General features: G+C 47.6%; 2 pseudogenes; both read right to left on the bottom strand.

Annotated features, from left to right (window-relative positions):
* Window positions 1-895: 895 nt before the first annotated feature.
* LOC142024670 (L-amino-acid oxidase-like) lies at window positions 896-3,806 on the bottom strand (annotated as a pseudogene).
* A 9,284-nt stretch (window positions 3,807-13,090) lies between these two features.
* LOC142024671 (L-amino-acid oxidase-like) lies at window positions 13,091-16,100 on the bottom strand (annotated as a pseudogene).
* Between the last annotated feature and the right edge of the window lie 1,323 nt (window positions 16,101-17,423).

Genomic DNA, 17,423 nt, shown 5'->3' on the forward strand with positions numbered 1-17,423 from the left:
GTGTATCATATTCTGCTTCCCTCTGCTCCGCACTGCTAACACTGTGGGTGGCAGGTCTGCTCAACTCCAGCTCTGCCACCCAAACGAGCCAATCCCCTGCCTTTAAATGCCACTGGCAGGTGGCACATTGGCTACAGAGGTGCCGGGGTGGAGCTGGGCGAGCCCAAAACAAACCCTTAACTCTTTGTTGCCCAGCATGGGGTTTGTGTATCCCATCACATAAAAATATAAGAACCGCCACACTGCGTCAGGGTTAACCTCCATCTCGCCCAGCATCCTGTTGTCCGAGAGTGGCCAGGGCCAGGTGCCCCAGATGGAATGAAACGAATAGGTAATTGTCAAGTGATCACACTACAGTAAACTCTTTCATATCCGGCATTCTATCATCGGGAACTCTCAAATAACCGGCATTTCAACCATAAGTAAATTTTAGTGACATTGTCCTTAAGTACAGTAGGGTGAAAGTAAATACTAAGAAATACAGCAAACACAGTGCAAGTTTACAGGGTACAATATGACTGTTCTTGGTAAATAAAGTACTCTGCCTGAATTTTTGTTTCTTAATATCTCATCTTGTTTTTCTGTAGTGTTGTGCGTTGCTAGGTCTACCTCTCTATTATCCAGAATATTTGAATATCCAGCAACCTCCCCGTCCCAGGGCTGTTGGGTAGGAAAATGTTTACTGTAGTACTGTAGTACAATCACAAGAGGGCAGGGTCTTTTTTATTCTGTGTTTTTGTTCTGTGTTTTTGGTTTTCATTCTGTGACTCCCACAGTGGGACAGAGAGTCATTACCGCTAACGCAGCAACGATAATAATCATGACGCTCCATGATTAGCAGCACGATTTTTAATTCCCCGGTCAGTTTCCACTTTACTAAATGCCCATAAATTCTTTAAAGTTTATCTTCCATCAGTGATTTCTGTCGCCGCCTGGGTATCGCATCCACAGCATGGTAAATGTCCTTTGCAACTCACACAGAAGCTTTCATAGCTGTGTCAATCCAGGTGTGAGGATGGGCGGTGTATTCACCTGTAAAATAGACCCTCCCTTCATTCTGATACAAAACACTGGCATAGTCGACAAACTGATAGGGGGTTAACGAAACATAGGCTCCCATTGCATATTTGTCCAGGCCCCATTTTTTGATTACATGTTTATCGCAGACCTTCTGGAGGTAATTCTTGGGAAGCTGGTGGATTTTGGCCAGGTCTTCCACCACCAAGTCAATACACTTTTCGTCACTGAGAGAAGCAGAGAATTCAGCATCATCATCCCAGGTGTAGGAAGCCAGGATCACCCCCACCCCACTGGAGAAATTGTGGCTGGGGTATTACATAAATCGGGATGGGCCATCAGTGACTGACCTCCCACCATGGATTCCATCCTTCTCCCAAAACCTTTTCCTGCAGGCCAAAAAAATATTCACGTCCTTCGAGTAGTGGAGGGAGCACAGGGCATGGGTCTTGTTGGAGGAAAGAGGTGGAGAATAATGAATGAGCCGGGCGGCTTTGGTCGTGCTTGTGACCAGGACGTAGTTGGCCTTCAGCGAGAAGATGGCCGACTTGGGTGACCGACGGTAAAACACTCTCACTTGGTCTTCGCCTTGTACTATCTCCATTGCTGGGGCCCCAAATAGAAAGTCCCCCTGGAGAGTCTTGTAGAAAGCTTCTGGAAGTTGATCGAATCCCCCAGTGATCTCATCGACACTGAAAGAAAGGCAGCGGGGGGCAAGGGGGAGAGGAGAGGAAAGAGATGGCAGAGGAATTACCGCATCCATCACAATATCACGAAAAATAATAAGAGGCTCTGTAAGGACCTGCTCTGTTCAAGATATAATTTATCGACTGCTCCCCACCTTCCCAGCAACTGACGTGCATCTGACGAAGCGGGTCTTTGCCCATGAAAGCTTATGCTCCAATAAATGTGGTGTTCTATAAGATGCCACAGGACTTCTTGTTGCTTTTGCCGTGACTGTTGCAATGCCAGCTTCTTTTACTACAGCTCAGGGCCAGGTGTGTGACACTTAAGGTGAGGGTCATCCCTAGAGGGGAGTGGAGCAGTGCCCCCCCCCCCACCTCAAGCGCAGGAGCCAGGCTGGGGGAGTCCACTTCCTGCTGCTGTGGTGAATGGAGCACAGCAGGCTGGGAAATGGGTAGCAGAGAGCAGAAAGCTGCTGCGACACTCCAGCTCCCGTCACCATGGTGAGTGGGGGGGCTACCCCAGCTGCCTCGCCATTCTGGACCCCCCAGGTAATCCCCAAAACTACTCTGGGCCCCATGGGTCCTGTCTGCGGGACAGTTGAGGCAGCTGCCTTGGGAATCCCTGCATTGTCACACTGGGGTGGCCACAAGCGAGCATCCTACGGACAAGACAGCTCTGGTTCAGGTTAAGACCAGCAAATTTCACTCTTCTAAATGATCTAAATTCCTCATGATTCCTAAGATTGCCTTGGAATTAGATGTCCCTCCCAGGGCACTGGGTAAGGTTAACACCACCACTTTGGGGTGATTTGAGCCAAGGGTTGCTTTGAGACAACATCACGATGCACTGGTATCACCATAGAGGTTCTGAAGTTAATTACTGAGTTCCATAGGCCTTCTCCCCACAGGACCCACGGACAGACCCTTTCAGTAACGTACACCTCATCCCTTCCGAAAGGGTCCCCTGCCCTGTCGGACTAGAGAAATATAGTAATGAGCAACCGCCTCCTCTAACCTCCAAGGCCCATTTCAAAGAAGACAACCGGCCACGCTGGTAGATGGATGAGATTCATGAGCTGGTTGATGTATTGGAAGATGGATGGATAGACAGCTCCTACCCTACCACATTCTTCTCCAGAGAAAGCGGGTGATGAAAGACACTCTTTTTCTTACCTTTCTTGCAATTTCCCATGGTCCATGACGGAGTAAAGAAAAGACATGTGAAAACTACCATCCAAATTCAGCACGTCACCGATCATGTCAATGGCGGCTCTGCTTAAATTGCCTTCTTTAAGCAAATATTCCTGGCTGGGGGAGAGAGGAAGGGCAGAAAGGGCATGTCTATCATATCCACACTGAGAAATGACAGCTAAAGAGATATTTAATTACAAATGAACAGAGGAATTATTCAGTACACCTAAGAGATGGGCTGATGTCCCAGCCATTAACACTGAGATCGCTTGGCAAGCGGGCCTCTGGTCTTTGTGAACATCTTTCCATCTCAGACCCAACGAGCTAACTCTACTAAAAAGTCTCAGGGGGTAGCTGTGTTCATCTGTAACTTTAAAAACAACATCCAGTCCTATGGGTAACGCATTAACCGGTCTCTGCACCAAAGAACACGAATCAGACTCCAAGAATGGGACCACGCATGAACCTATCGGAGAATATTTTAACCTCCCTGGATGTTCAGTAATGGATTTAATGTAGCCATTCTTCCACAAAAGAATTTTGTCACCCAATTAGAGAGGGAGACATCTGAAGTGGAATTCCTTTACAAATTTAATATCATTAAGTTGGGCTTAAATAAAGAACTTAACTGGCTGCCTTACCTGCCATCAGGGTCCGTCGGTGTTATAATGCCGCCAGACCCTGGTCGTTGGCAGGTAAAGGGGAGAGTGATGTACAAAGTTTGGGGACTGCTACCTTAAGGAGCTGGGGCCTTTTGTGAACATTTTAGTGGTGGCTTGGTGAGCCCAGCTAGCGCTGCACCAGACCAAGTGTTGTGAGGGACCCCCCTACTCGAGTACGTTGGGGAGATAACTACTGAGCCAGGCACGCCCAGCTTTGCCTGTTATACTTCTTGGCCTCGAAACCATTCATTTCTACCACTTTCTCTTGTGCCTAGTTCAATCCTCATTTGTTCTCACACAAAACTTTTGTCAATGAAGCATTTTTCCCAGTCCTTAAGTTTGTGAGGAAAGCTCTCCAAGCTCGGGATGGCCACGAGGAGGAAGAGCTGAAGCAGAACTGGAGACAGAGATGCAAAGAAGACAGACAATACCCATGGTGAAGCCAACTCCTTTCAGGGATCATGCAGATCAGTGATGTCTCTGACATGTGCTCCTCAGCCCTAGGAAGTGGTTCACCACCTCAAATGTCAGAGGGGTAGCCGTGTTAGTCTGGATCTGTAGCAGCAACGAAGGGTCCTGTGGCACCTTATAGACTAACAGAAAAGTTTAGAGCATGAGCTTTCGTGAGTTAACCAGCATCTGAAGAAGTGAGTTAACTCACGAAAGCTCATGCTCTAAACTTTTCTGTTAGTCTATAAGGTGCCACAGGACCCTTCGTTGCTGCTACACCTCAAATGCAGAGCTCTGTGATGTTAACACACTGGGAATGCTGTTCCAATCAAATACAATCAGTGAAGAGACCCGTGAAAGGAAAGTTAGAGCGCAGATCCTCTCACAGTTCATGCATCCTTATAAAGAACTTACGAACGAAGAGTGGAACAGATCAATAGTCCGTGAAACTCAGTATCCTGTCTTCTGACAGTGGCTAGTTCCACGTATGGACCACAACCCAATCTACTCTTGAGGGTCCAGCCCCCTAAAGAGTCACTTAGATCTGTGCATACCACTGGGATGCGATAATTATGAGGGGCTGGGACTAGCCATCATCTTAGGGAAGGTGAGGGAGACATTTATCTACCATGGATGATGCAACTGAACAAGGTCTTCAAGACTTAACTTCATGCATTGGATTGAGGATCCTAACCAGAAGCTCTGCTTTATGTCATTTTAAAAAAAAATACCCTCGGCTCTGCTTTTGCTCTCCACAATTCAAGGTAAGTTTTTCTTTTCCAAAATAGAAAGCCATGATTTCTCCCCCTCCCCAAACATGGCCACAAAGGAGTCCTGTGTCCCGTGATGTGCAGCGACATGGAAGGATCATGCAAAGCAATATGGGGTGTGTGAGGTAACCAATGCCCTCTCCACTTACAGCTTTAAAATTCATATCAGCCCTCGGAACTCAGTTTGAAAGTTCCCAGGGGGCCCAATGCAGCTTTCAAAGCAAGACGGTTACGTGTTCCGAATGGAACACTCCTTGCAAATGAGCACCGCTAGTGTCATAGAATCATAGCACACTAGAGCTGGAAGAGACCTCAAACGGTCATCAAGTCCCATCCCCTGCCCTCATGGCAGGACCAAACACCATCTAGACCATCTCTGATAGGTGTCTAGCTAACCTGCTCTTAAATATCTCCAGTGATAGAGATTCCACAACCTCCCCAGTTAATTTATTCCAGCGTTTAACTACCTGGACGATTCAGAAGCGTTTCCTGATGTCCAACCCAGATTTCCTTTGCTGCAAGGATTGCTCAGTAGTTTGAGGAGAGGCCTGTTGAACACAAGGTTGTGAGTTTAAGCCTTGAGAAGGCCAGTTAGTGGTCTAGGGCAAATAGATTTTAAAAAACAACAACAATCCTTGTGGGAAGGGGTTTGGCCAGAGGGCAGGGGATGGAACTCAGTGGCTACGTCTACATGTGCACGCTACATCGAAATAGTCTATTTCGATGAATAACGTCTACACGTCCTCCAGGGCACACATCAAAATAAGGGTGCCAGGCACAGCTGCAGACAGGGTCACAGGGCGGACTCAACAGCAAGCCGCTCCCTTAAAGGGCCCCTCCCAGACACAGTTGCACTAAACAACACAAGATCCACAGAGCCGACAACTGGTTGCAGACCCTGTGCATGCAGCATGGATCCCCAGCTGCCGCAGCAGCAGCCAGAAGCCCTGGGCTAAGGGCTGCTGCACACAGTGACCATAGAGCCCCGCAGGGGCTGGAGAGAGAGCGTGTCTCAACCCCCCAGCTGATGGCCGCCATGGCGGACCCCGCTATTTCGATGTTGCGGGACGCGGATCATCTACACGTGCCCTACTTCGACGTTCAACTTCGAAGTAGGGCGCTATTCCCATCCCCTCATGGGGTTAGCGACTTCGACGTCTCACTGCCTAACGTCGATGTTAACGTCGAAATAGCACCCAACACGTGTAGCCGTGACAGGCGCTATTTCGAAGGTAGTGCCGCTACTTCGAAGTAGCGTGCATGTGTAGACACGGCTAATAACTTCTCAAGTATCTTCCAGCTCTATGAGATCTCTATCTCCATATATTCTGTTCTATTCATTGCTTCAATGCAAATTTAGCAGCGCGTACTTCCCTTGGCTGACAGAGGGTTATGTGGCTGTGGGAGCACGAGCACCCGGTGGCCGGGCCTCACTCGCAAGGCAGAATGACCATACACTCCATCTTGGAACGCTATCATACAACGGCGGGAAGGTCTGAAGTCAGGCCAGGAGAAAGAAATCAGAAAGTTGACAAGCAGTTGGAGAGTCCCCAAAGAGAACATCCTGACAAGCAGATAGCAAGCCCCCAAAGAGAACAGCTGGGGCTAGTAGCTGGAAGCCCCCCAAAGAGAACATCTTGGTTGTACAACATCAGAGGGTCCCAGGGGAGGTTCAGAAAAAGACCAAGGACAGAGGAAATCTTGTAACACGTTCTGACAGGCCGGGAGGATAGAAAGCCCAAATTAGGTAACAAACGCTTTAATTGGCCAGGTATCGAACCCCCAAGTAAGAAACAGTATAAAAGGTGATTTAGCAGGAATAAGAGTGTGGGCTCCTGGACACAAGGCGGAGGCTAGCAACTTCCAGTCCAGACAGCAGACCCCGGCCTGATCACCCGGACGTCACCGCCACGAAAGGTCCCAACCCAGCCGTATCTCTGACTTGAAGGGCCGCTGTAACGTAGTTGTTGGTGAGATGTGGGAGCATTGGATGTTATTGGTAAGTTACATGTAATTATATAGAGCTATATGTAACCTAGTATTTAGCCTATGCCAAATAAATAACTATATATATATATAACAAGTGTTAAGTAATTGTAGTTACGAATAAATGAATAAATCACTATCGGTAAATACCACTAGCTGGACTAGCTGGGTCTGTATAGAGAATTATTGGGACTTAGAACAGCCACAGGGCATTGTGGTGCTCACAATCGGAGTGTTATTGTTCCTGGTACTCATAATACTGTGGAAACCTAGGTTTTAAAGTGGATACACTGAATCACATATTGCTGCTACACTATATCAGGCTGCTATAAAGGTGGGGTGGTCGGTCCCGGGCCTCCCGACTCCCCCCGCTGTATCACACCCCACTCGCACCCACGGGACCCGGAGTAGGTTGGCACATCGTCAGTGGCAACCTCAGTTTGGTGTGTGTTAATAACACCACAGAGTGGCATCGTATAACTTCATAAGCAACCTTGCTAAATCGAAGCTATTGTGATAACACTGATAGTCAAATTCTGAGTTATTGAACAATACCTGAAAAGAGCTGCTTGGTGCAAAGATTTTTATCTTTGGGTGTAGAGAGTTTCTGAAACCAAAAATCATGCGGGGTCACCACACCCATGTAACGCATATTTAGTGACAGCGTGCGAACCACTGACAAGCTGTAAAACCGAAAACAATTGGTTTATAGGCATCCGTGCTCCTGAGTGTAACTATGTATTCTTCATTCTGCGATGATCCCTGTCTTCCGATGGGAGACACCGCTATAGGAAGCCAAGGCAGGATAACTACCACCACACCTTGATTATGCAAATACATTAAAGCTGAGAGTGTATCTTGGCCTCTACCCAGGTCATCATTCTGTGCCCACTGTACACCTGGCTCTTAGTTCCAGCATCAGAACATCATGCCCAGGTGTGGCCGTATGGGGGTTGGAGGTTACCAGAGAACTTTTATGGATATTGCCTCTCAGTCTTCTCCACTCTAGACTAAATTGATTTGATGTTTTCCTTCCTGGAGCCTATTTTCTCAATCTTTCAATGAAGGTTTATTCGGGTTTTAGGGCTGTGAAATACAACTGAAGCGTAGCAGTTACAGATGAAGATGGTCATCCAAAATATTAGAAGACAATAAATAATAATAATCATTTCGTCTTTTCTTTTCCAGCCATATTCCTAACAGACGAGAACTAACCAGGCCATCTAACCTACATAGGTGGCCGTCCATCCTGTTTTTCCCAGGACCTCCCTTCTTTAAGCTGTCTCACAGGTGTCCTGACCTTTCTGAGAAAATGGGCAATTTGTCCCACATGTTGTGGGGCTTCAGTTCGCTGGCACCGTGTCTTTGGGTCTGGGGAGCCCCCGGTGCAGGGCAACAGCCCAGTTCCCTGAGGCGGCAGCCCCTCCGCTGCCAGAGAGATCCTCAACAGGGTGGCTGCCTAGTTCCCTGGCATCCCGCACCCCAGGCACCTCTGTGGGGTGGCCGCCCAACTCCCCAGCACGGCAGCCCCAACTATTAGGGACCCCTGCCATGGAGCGGCTGCTACATTCCCTGCCACCTGAAGGCTGCAGACCCCTATTTTCAGCATCCCCACCCAACCAGGAGGCTGTGGAGCCCACATCTCTGGTGTCTCACTGGGGGTCAGCTGCCCCCACCGCTGAGGAGCCCTGACATGGGACAGAAACCTCCCATCCCTGGAAGCTGGTGTCTCATATTTGCCATAGGGTGTGTGGTCACCCTAAACGTACAACTTGAGTTAAACAGCCTGCAATAACTCCAAGAAATAGTCCCTAAGAATCCCAACAAGAACCTGAGCTGCCTCAGATCATGAATTTTTGAGCCTCATTTAAAACCTCAAAAGGTTGGGGTTTTTTTTTTAACTCTGTAAGAATAACTGGCCATGGTTACGCTACCAAAGTCACTCTCGGAAGAGATTTCCCGACAAAATTTCTGTCGACAGAATGCGGACGCCCACCAAAGCCGATTGGAAGAGAGCTCGGCTCTGTTGACAGAGTGGCCGGACTGCCCAGCTGTTCTCTCGAGAAAACAGGCACCAGGAAACAGCAAAAAAGCAGCCAAGTAGCGCTTCAAAGGCTAACAAAATAATTTATTAGGTGATGAGCTTTTGTGGGACAGACCCACTTTTTCAGATCAGTGAAGTGGGTTTGTCCCCTGAAAGCTCATCACCTAATAAATTATTTTGTTAGCCTTTAAAGAGCGACTTGACTGCTTTTTTGTTTTGATAGAATACAGACTAACAGGGCGACATCTCTGTCACCAGGAGTCACAGCAGACAGTCTGTCTATCGAGAGACGACCTCCTTCCCCCCCGTGGCAGGGTCTCCGCTACAGAATTTTGTCGAGAGAAGTTACTGTCAGGACATGTTTCCCAGCAGAACCTCTTCTGACACAGAGGTAGCCGTGTTAGTCTGTAGCTTTGAGAACAACAAGCTGACGAAGCAGGTCTTTGCCCACGAAAGCTGATGCTTCAAAATATCTGTCAGTCTATAAGGTGCCACAGGCCTTTGTGTTGTCTACGCTACAGCGCTCCTTCGAAAGAGGTCCTGGAGGAAGATCTCTTCTGAAAAACACCCTCTTTCGAAAGAGCGTGTCCACACGCCAAAAGAGGGATCGAAAAATCCACCCGCTCTTTGGACAGAGAGCTTCCATCCAGCCCCCGCTCTTTCGAAAGAACACGTCAGGGATCGGAACATCAGGTGCCGTGAGGACTGTTCTTTCGAGCAAAGGATCCCCATGGCATCTAAACAATTTTTTTCCCCCCGAAAGAATATTTCGGAAAAAGGCGCTCGTCCTCATGTGGGAGGGGAAGAGGGCTGCCAGAAAAAGTGCCTCGTTTGAATAGCGAAAGAGCTCATTTTGTGTGTAGATGCAGAGCAGGATTTTTCATGAGCGCTCCGTCCTTTCTGAAAAGAACTCACACATGGCCAGTGCTTTTCTTCTAGGAAAAAAGGGTGCCGGAATTCAAGTCTGATGATTCCTTAGAGGGATTGGGGTGTTTGATTTTAATGCCCTGGGCCCCACGCTGCTGCAGGGCCAGCGGTGAGTTTTCCTGGTGTTCTCACAGAAGAAAGGTGCCAGAACTTGGTTCCACCACAAAAAAGCCCTGCACGCATCATAGAACTGGAAGGGACCTTGAGAGGTCATTGAGTCCAGTCTCCTGTCCTAATGGCAGGAACCATCACCATCCCTGACTTTTTTTTTAATGTAACCTGTCCCAGACCCTCAAAAGGCCCCCTCAAGAATGGAGCTCACAACCCTGGAGTTAGATGGTCAATGCTCGAGCTGCATTTGCGAGTGTAGACCTACCTGAATGGTTTTCTGCACCCTCAACACTCCAGCCCTGAGCCCTTCCTTAACCCAAACCCCGATTGCAGAACCTCCACATCCCCCTGCCCTGAGCCCTCCCAAACATGCCACCCTACACTTAAGTTTCCTATAGTTACTGTTCTATCACAACCCCTCCTGCCTTGAGACCTCCACAGAGGTATGGGATAGTCTGGTGCCTGTGAGAAACTTAAGTTGCTTTCATCCGTTTAAACACAACCAAAAATACCACACTGGTTGTGTTATCCTTCTAAATTTACCACACTTATAGACTGTGTCTCCACTAGTGAGTTTTTTCGACGGAAACGGGGCTCTTTTGAAAGATCTCATGGAGCATCTACACCCAAAATGCACTCTTTGGAAAGGAATTCGGAAGAACGCAGGACTTTTTTCCGAAGCCCTCTTTCTCTCCCAGCTGAGTTCCGAAAGACTCGGAAAAAAACCTGTGTAGATACTCCATGGACCCTTCTCTAGAAAAAGCAGTCCTCATGGTGCTGGATTTTTCGATCCCTGGCTCGTTCTTTCAAAAGAGCGGGGACTGTGTGGCCGCTCTCTAGCAAAAGAGTGGATCAAATCCACTTTTTTGTGTGGTTGCACTCTTGCAAAGGAAAATCTTCTGGAAAAACTTATTACGACAGTGTAGACGTGGTCTTAAAGAGGAGTGGCCTCAGTGGCTTTTCTACTCTTTAAAAATAAATAGTTGTAGCAGCGACGTACAACCCTGCTGTCCCTTCACTTCGTGAACATATAATCTGTGCTCTTCACCTTTTCATTGAATCTAAACACCAAGCCACAACCTCTGCAAGTGCAGAGCGGCAACACTGGAGTACCTCAGCAAAATTGATTTGCTGTGGCAAGGAGGAGAAATGTAACCAAAAACATCACACTGGTGTTTTTCCCTCCTAAATTCACATTGCCTCACATAAAGACGAGGAGAGGATTCTGGGAGAAGGTCAGCTGGAAGTGAGCAGAGAAAAAACAAGAAGAGAAAGACAATAAGAAAGAGGCAAAACAAACACCAATTGATACAGTAAGAGATCAATCTATCTATCCTCATGTACGCAAATCTACCTATCTATCTACCTATCTATCCTCATACACACAAATCTATCTCTCTATCTATCTCTATCCTCATGTACACAAATCTATCTATCCATCCTCATACACAAAAATCTATCTATCTATCTATCTATCTATCCTCATGTACACAAATTTCTATCTATCTATCTATCTATCATATATCCTTGTAGGTCAGTTGAAAACAAGAAAGAAAAAGACAAGAAGAGGAAAAGAGAAAGAAAGAGGCAAGAGATGAAAACCAGTTCACAGAATCCCAGAACCCTAGGGCTGGAAGGGACCTCAGGAGGTCATCTAGTCCAGCCCCCTGCCCAAAGCAGGATCAACCTCAACTAAATCATCCCAGCCAGGACGCTGTCAAGCTGGGACTTCAAAATCTCTATGGTAACACATTCCAGTGCTTCGCCACCCTCCTGGGGAAGTAGTTCTTTCCTAACATCTAACCAACTGACACAATAAGAGGCACCCAAAGGAACAGCGTCTCCCACTGCACTGCAAAAGCTCCAAGAGATGTTTCACTCATAGAACCCGTCCATTTCCAATGGCAGCTGGAGTCATCCAGTCCACCCTCTTGTTTGTATCCACCTTTTAGAGAGACAGACAGGTAAACGTCCTTGGAGGAAATGCTGACTCCGTACCCAGTGAAAGGGAGAGGTAGCTGGCACAAGGTTGTAGAGCACCTCTGCCAGCGAGGCACAGAGCATAAACTGTACGATTCTCAGAGTTGAGTCACAGCCTTCCAGGCGTACGGAGCCTGTGAATAAAAGATCTGTAGACTTTATCCGACCTGACTTCCTCCACACCCTGTTCAATCAGACAGTCTCCCATTCCTTCCAGGAACCCACACCGCATTCCCCTCCCAATCCATATGACTTCAAAAACAACAGGACATCCTGTGGCACCTTATAAACTAACAGATATTTTGGAGCACCAGCTTTCGTGGGCACTTCATTGGACACATGGGGAGTTTGTAGCATGTGTCTGTAGCGTAGACACATCCTAGGTGTCGCTGGGGCTGGTCACTCCTTCTTTCCCTTCTTAGCAGCAGGCGAGCGAACACACAGCCTCAGCTTTACCTGCTGGTGGCTGAGGAGAGCAAATGTCAGGACATGCAGAGTTGTCATAGGTGGGTTGGTCCTGGCCTTCCCAGAAGACAAAGTTGGCGATGGAATATCTTTCATTGGACGTGTACAGACCAACCTCATGGGCGCTCAGGAAAAAAAAAAAACAACTAGGAGGTGCCTAGGATCCAAAACAGCCAGGTCTCCTCCACTTCCCGTCCCTCCCAGACCATCCTGCTTTCTTCTTTCAGCTGTTTCATGGTGTGCATGGAGGCAAGAGGTGGAATGGGGGCACTACATGCTCTGATGAAAGGGTGGAACTTGGCAGGAAAAAGAGGGGCATGGACAGGAAGAGGCGGGGCATGGACAGGAAGAGGCGGGGCATGGACAGGAAGAGGCGGGGCCTGAGCAGGAAGAAGCAAAGCAGGAGCAGGGGCTTGGGTGAAGGGCTGGTGATGAGGACAGGTAGCGGCCTGAGGCAAAGTCCAGGCAGGTTGTGCACTCCCAGGGCCTGGAGAAAGTCGGCACCTGTGATTGGACCAGCATCTGCTGGTGAGAGGAAGCTGAAGAAGAGCCCTGCATAAGCTTGAAAACTTGTCTCTTTCCCCAGCAGAATGTGGTGCAATGAAAGATAATTGCCTCCACGACATTCTCTCACCGAGGGTGAGAGCAGCTCTCTAGTGCTGAAGCAGAGAGTTTCTGCCTTCCCCCTCCAGGCGCAAACTAAAACAACAATCTCGTCGCACCTGCTCATTAGCAGTGCAATTACTAAATACCCTTGGCAGTTGCTGACCCATCCGCACCTTCCCCAATACACCTTTGTTATTATGCCATCCACAACATTGTATTGCCTTTCGGTTCCTGCTGACACCTGAGTGAGATATTGATAACCCCAGGGATGTTCCTGGCTGCTCTAATCATGGATTTCATAACTGCCTCAATCCAGCCCAGAAGCTGGGTGCTGTGTTATCCAGCAAAACAAACCCTCCCTTCATGCTGAAACAAAGCTTTGAAGTCCTTGGTAAACTTGTATGGGGTGAAGGTAACACAGGAGCCCATGGAACACTTCTTTGTTTATTGCAGATGCTCTGCTTATAAACCTCGGGCAGCTGGTGGATATCTGCCAGGTTCTCCAGCACCATATCAACACACTTGTGATCACTGAAAGAAGTCAAGACTTCAGCGTCATCACCCCAGGCGCAGGAAGCCAGGATCACTCCCATCCCACTGGAGAAACTGGTTGGGGTCGTAGATGAATCGGGAAGGGCGATCAGTGATTGACTTCCCCATGTGGATTTCCTCCTTCTCCCAAAACTTTTCATTGCAGACCAAAACAATCGTAGTGGCTTCCGAGCAGTGAATGGCGCGCAAGGCATGGGCCTTTTGAGTCAAAAGAAGCAGAGAGAATTCAGTAAGATGTGTAGCTTTGGCTGGGGTGGTGACGAGAATACAGTCAGCCATCACGGCTAAGAGGGCCAACCTATCCAGCCTCTGGTAAAACACTATCACTTGGTCATTCTCTATAGAGTCAGAGAATCCTAGGGCGGGAAGGGACCTCAGCAGTGCATCTAGTCCAGCCCCCTGCTTCAAGCACGATCAACCACACCTAAGTCATCCCAGCCAGGACCTTGTCAAGCCGGGACTTAAAAACCTTTAGGGATGGAGAATCCACCACCCCTCTAGGCAACGCATTCCAGTGCTTCACCACCCTCCTGGGGAAATAGTTTTTTCCTAATATCCAACTTACTCCTCTCCTTCTGTAACTTCAGACTGTTGCTCCTTGTTCTGTCATCTGACACCACTGAGAACAGTTTCTCACCCTCCTCTTTAGAGCTCCCCTTCAGGAAGTTGAAGGCTGCTATTAAATCACCCCTCAGTCTTCTCTCCTGTAAACTAAACACACCCAAATCCCTCCGCCTCTCCTCATAGGTCATGTGCTCCAGCCCCTGAATCATTTCTGTTGCACTCTGATCTTCACTACTGTGGAGTGAAATAGAACACTCCTGTGAATATCTTGGTAGAAAGCATTGGGAAGAGGATCGAATCCCCCCCTCATAATCTCATCAAGACTTAAAAAAAGGGAGAGAAAAAAAGACGGCAAGGCAATGACATCAGTGGAAAACAAGGATATGTCTAGATTGCAGGCTTCTGTCAGGAGCCTGGCGGTCTCCCAACGGAAGTCTTCTTCTCTGGGAGCTCCCAGCCAACACCCCGGTCATCCTTGTTCCACGAGGAAGAAGGGAGGTGTCGGCAGAGGGGGTTTTCCTGACATTTGGCCCCATGTGGATGGGCAAAATGTCGGGAAAGCACCTCCCAGCAGAACAGTCAGCAGGAGATACACAAATGATCTGCGCAATTTGCGTATCTTTTGCAGATTATTCTTGGCAATTTCAACGTAGCCTGAGAGAATATCCCAATGAAAAAGAGAATTGTAAGGAGCTGCATGGCGGAATATACAATCAAACCTCCACTGAGCACCAGCTCTAACTTTTTTATTCGAGTTCCAGGACAGCTGTTGTTAACGTTTAGTCTTAGGGTGTGTTGACACAGCAAAGGTGTTATAGAATAGCTTATTCCGGAGTTATTGTTCCGAAACAAGCTATTCCAGAATAATGCATCTACACTGCAGGGAAACCCTGGGATAAGCAAAACTTTCTCCAAAGTAGTGCTTCTACACACAACAGAGCCGATTTCAGATACAGGCCCTGGAAGCACTCGGGAGCTATGTCTACACAGAAGAATTATTTCAGAATAAGCTATTCCGGAATGGTTAATTTCAAAATAACCCCTATTCTCTGTCAACACTGCCCCTGTTCCAAAATATCTATTTTGGAATCAGCACTATTCCTCGTACAATGAGGTTTACCAAATTCAAAATAAGCCATCCACTCTTTTGAAATTCTTTCAAAATAGCAGTTGTGTTGTGTAAGGGCTTGCAATGTTGAAATCACTTTGCTGCAGAGACCTCCCCTCAGAGGGGTTGCCATGTTAGCCTGCAGCTCCACAAAAAGTGAGCCGTCCTGTCACACCTTAAAGACCAACAAAATTTATTTATTAGGTAATGTGCTTCTATGAGTAAGACTCACTTCTTCAGATTTTCAGAACGGGAAATCTGATGAAGTGGGTCTTACCCATGAAAGCGCGTTACCTAATAAATCAATTTGTTAGTATTTAAGAGGCTACAGGGTGATTTGCTTTTTGTTAAAGTTTAGATCAGCTACCTCCTTGAAGCTTGGTCCTGTGAAATACTCTAACATCTGCTTGAGTACTGAGATGACATTGGAACTAGCTCTGCCACATGAAGGTCACTGAAGAGCATCATTTGACCTAAAGGATTCTGAGATACAACAGACTGATGCCCCAGTATGTCCATTGCAAGTGTATTCTGGAATTAATTACCAAGAACCATAGGATCTGTCCTAGTTAGAAGCTACGGACACTGAGAAAGTGACCCTGGTCTTCCCTGCCTAGAGAATTATAGTAAGAAACAATTACCCTTTATGGAGAATTGGACCATCGGTGCCTACTTCAGCAAAGACCCTGTCCCACATTGATGAGCTGAGGTTGATGGACACTTCGCCGTTCAGTTTCCCAGACAGATCCCACCAGAACGACATGTTCTTCCACAAATAAAGCGACTGAATAAAGATCCCCTTTTTCCTTACCCCTTGTCAGATAATGTCATGTGCTCCATGAGGGAATAAAGAAGTGACACCTGGAATTTACCATCTTCATTCAGTTAGTCACCAATCACATTGATGGTTCCTCTACTTAAGCTTACTTTTTTAGCTAAATATTCATGAGTGGGGGAGAGCCAAGAAGGTGGAAGATGCATGCATACTATATTATGCATTTACACAAGGGATGTCAAACAGTGCATTAACTGTTTTAACATAGGTCCCACCACTCAGACCCACTGCCCATCTGCCGTGTTCACCAGATCCGCCATAGCCAGGGCTGCTTCGGTTGCTTGTGGCTGGCTGCAGCTGGAGTCTACAGGCCTGGGCCAGTTAACCAATAAACTTGTGAGGGCTAATAGCCATGATTTGTATTTCAAAGCAATGCGATCTGTGAGAGGGCTCGTTTTCACCAGAGAGTTGAAGAACCAGGGAGAAATGTTGACTCTTTTGCCAGCGCTTTCCATGGAGTGGCACAAAACAGCTCTGGGGAGTGTACAACATGAAAATATCAGAGACCAGCTGGCCCATGGGCACAGGGTATAGTTTGTACCTCTCTAATTCAGCACCCTTGGGACCTAACCAGTGCCAGATGAGAGAATTTGCGGGAGGATGGAAGGTCAATATTGTCTATCACATTACCAACAGTTCCAAGGCTTGCTGGGCTCTGAGAAGACGTTTGGGGTAAATGACAGCTAAAGAACAGCCCAGGACACTGACAGCCAGGCCTGATGGCTGGAAACAAACTTTATGGGACCACAGGAAACTTGGTCACATCTGTAAGAAGTCGGTGTCCGTCTAACGAAAATCACGCTGGATTACGGATGTTGCTGGATGAGACTGTGCCAGACTAGAGAGGGTTAACCTGTGTAAGAGGCCAATGCTTCCTCTGGGTCTTAGCATCAACTTCTGCTCTCTTCCTGCTCCTATTCTGACTGGTCCTGAAGGCTCCCACAGCAGATTATGGCAGCTTGCAGACTGGTGACACTTCCCCAGAAGTGCATCAGTTCCCTTAAAAGCGAAAAGCCTCCCAGCTTGCCAGAGCCGACCTTATGAGGATTCTCACCAGCAACCACAAGCTACACCACAATAATACTAATCCTTGAACTTTTCCTTGCAACAAACCCGGTTGCCAACTTTGTCCCCATATTTATTTTGGAGATACCATCACCGGACCTAACCACGTTAATTTCAGAATCACGGGCACATCCTCCTGTTCCTCAACTAACATCATATATGCCGCCATGTGCCAACAATGCCCACACACTTTGTATGTAGGACAGACAGCAAACACTCTTCAACAAAGAATGAATGGACAGAGAACAGACATCAAAAATCTCCAAATACACACACCTGCCAGCCAGGACTGTCATGGAGTGGGCCGTTCTGTTAAAGACCTGAGAGTTTGTGTTCTACTGAAAAGGGACTTTAAGAACCTTCTGCAGGGGGAATGATCAGAACTAACGTTCATATTCAAACTC

The sequence above is a fragment of the Carettochelys insculpta genome, chromosome 22 (assembly GCF_033958435.1).
Source record: "Carettochelys insculpta isolate YL-2023 chromosome 22, ASM3395843v1, whole genome shotgun sequence".
NCBI lineage: Eukaryota > Metazoa > Chordata > Testudines > Carettochelyidae > Carettochelys > Carettochelys insculpta.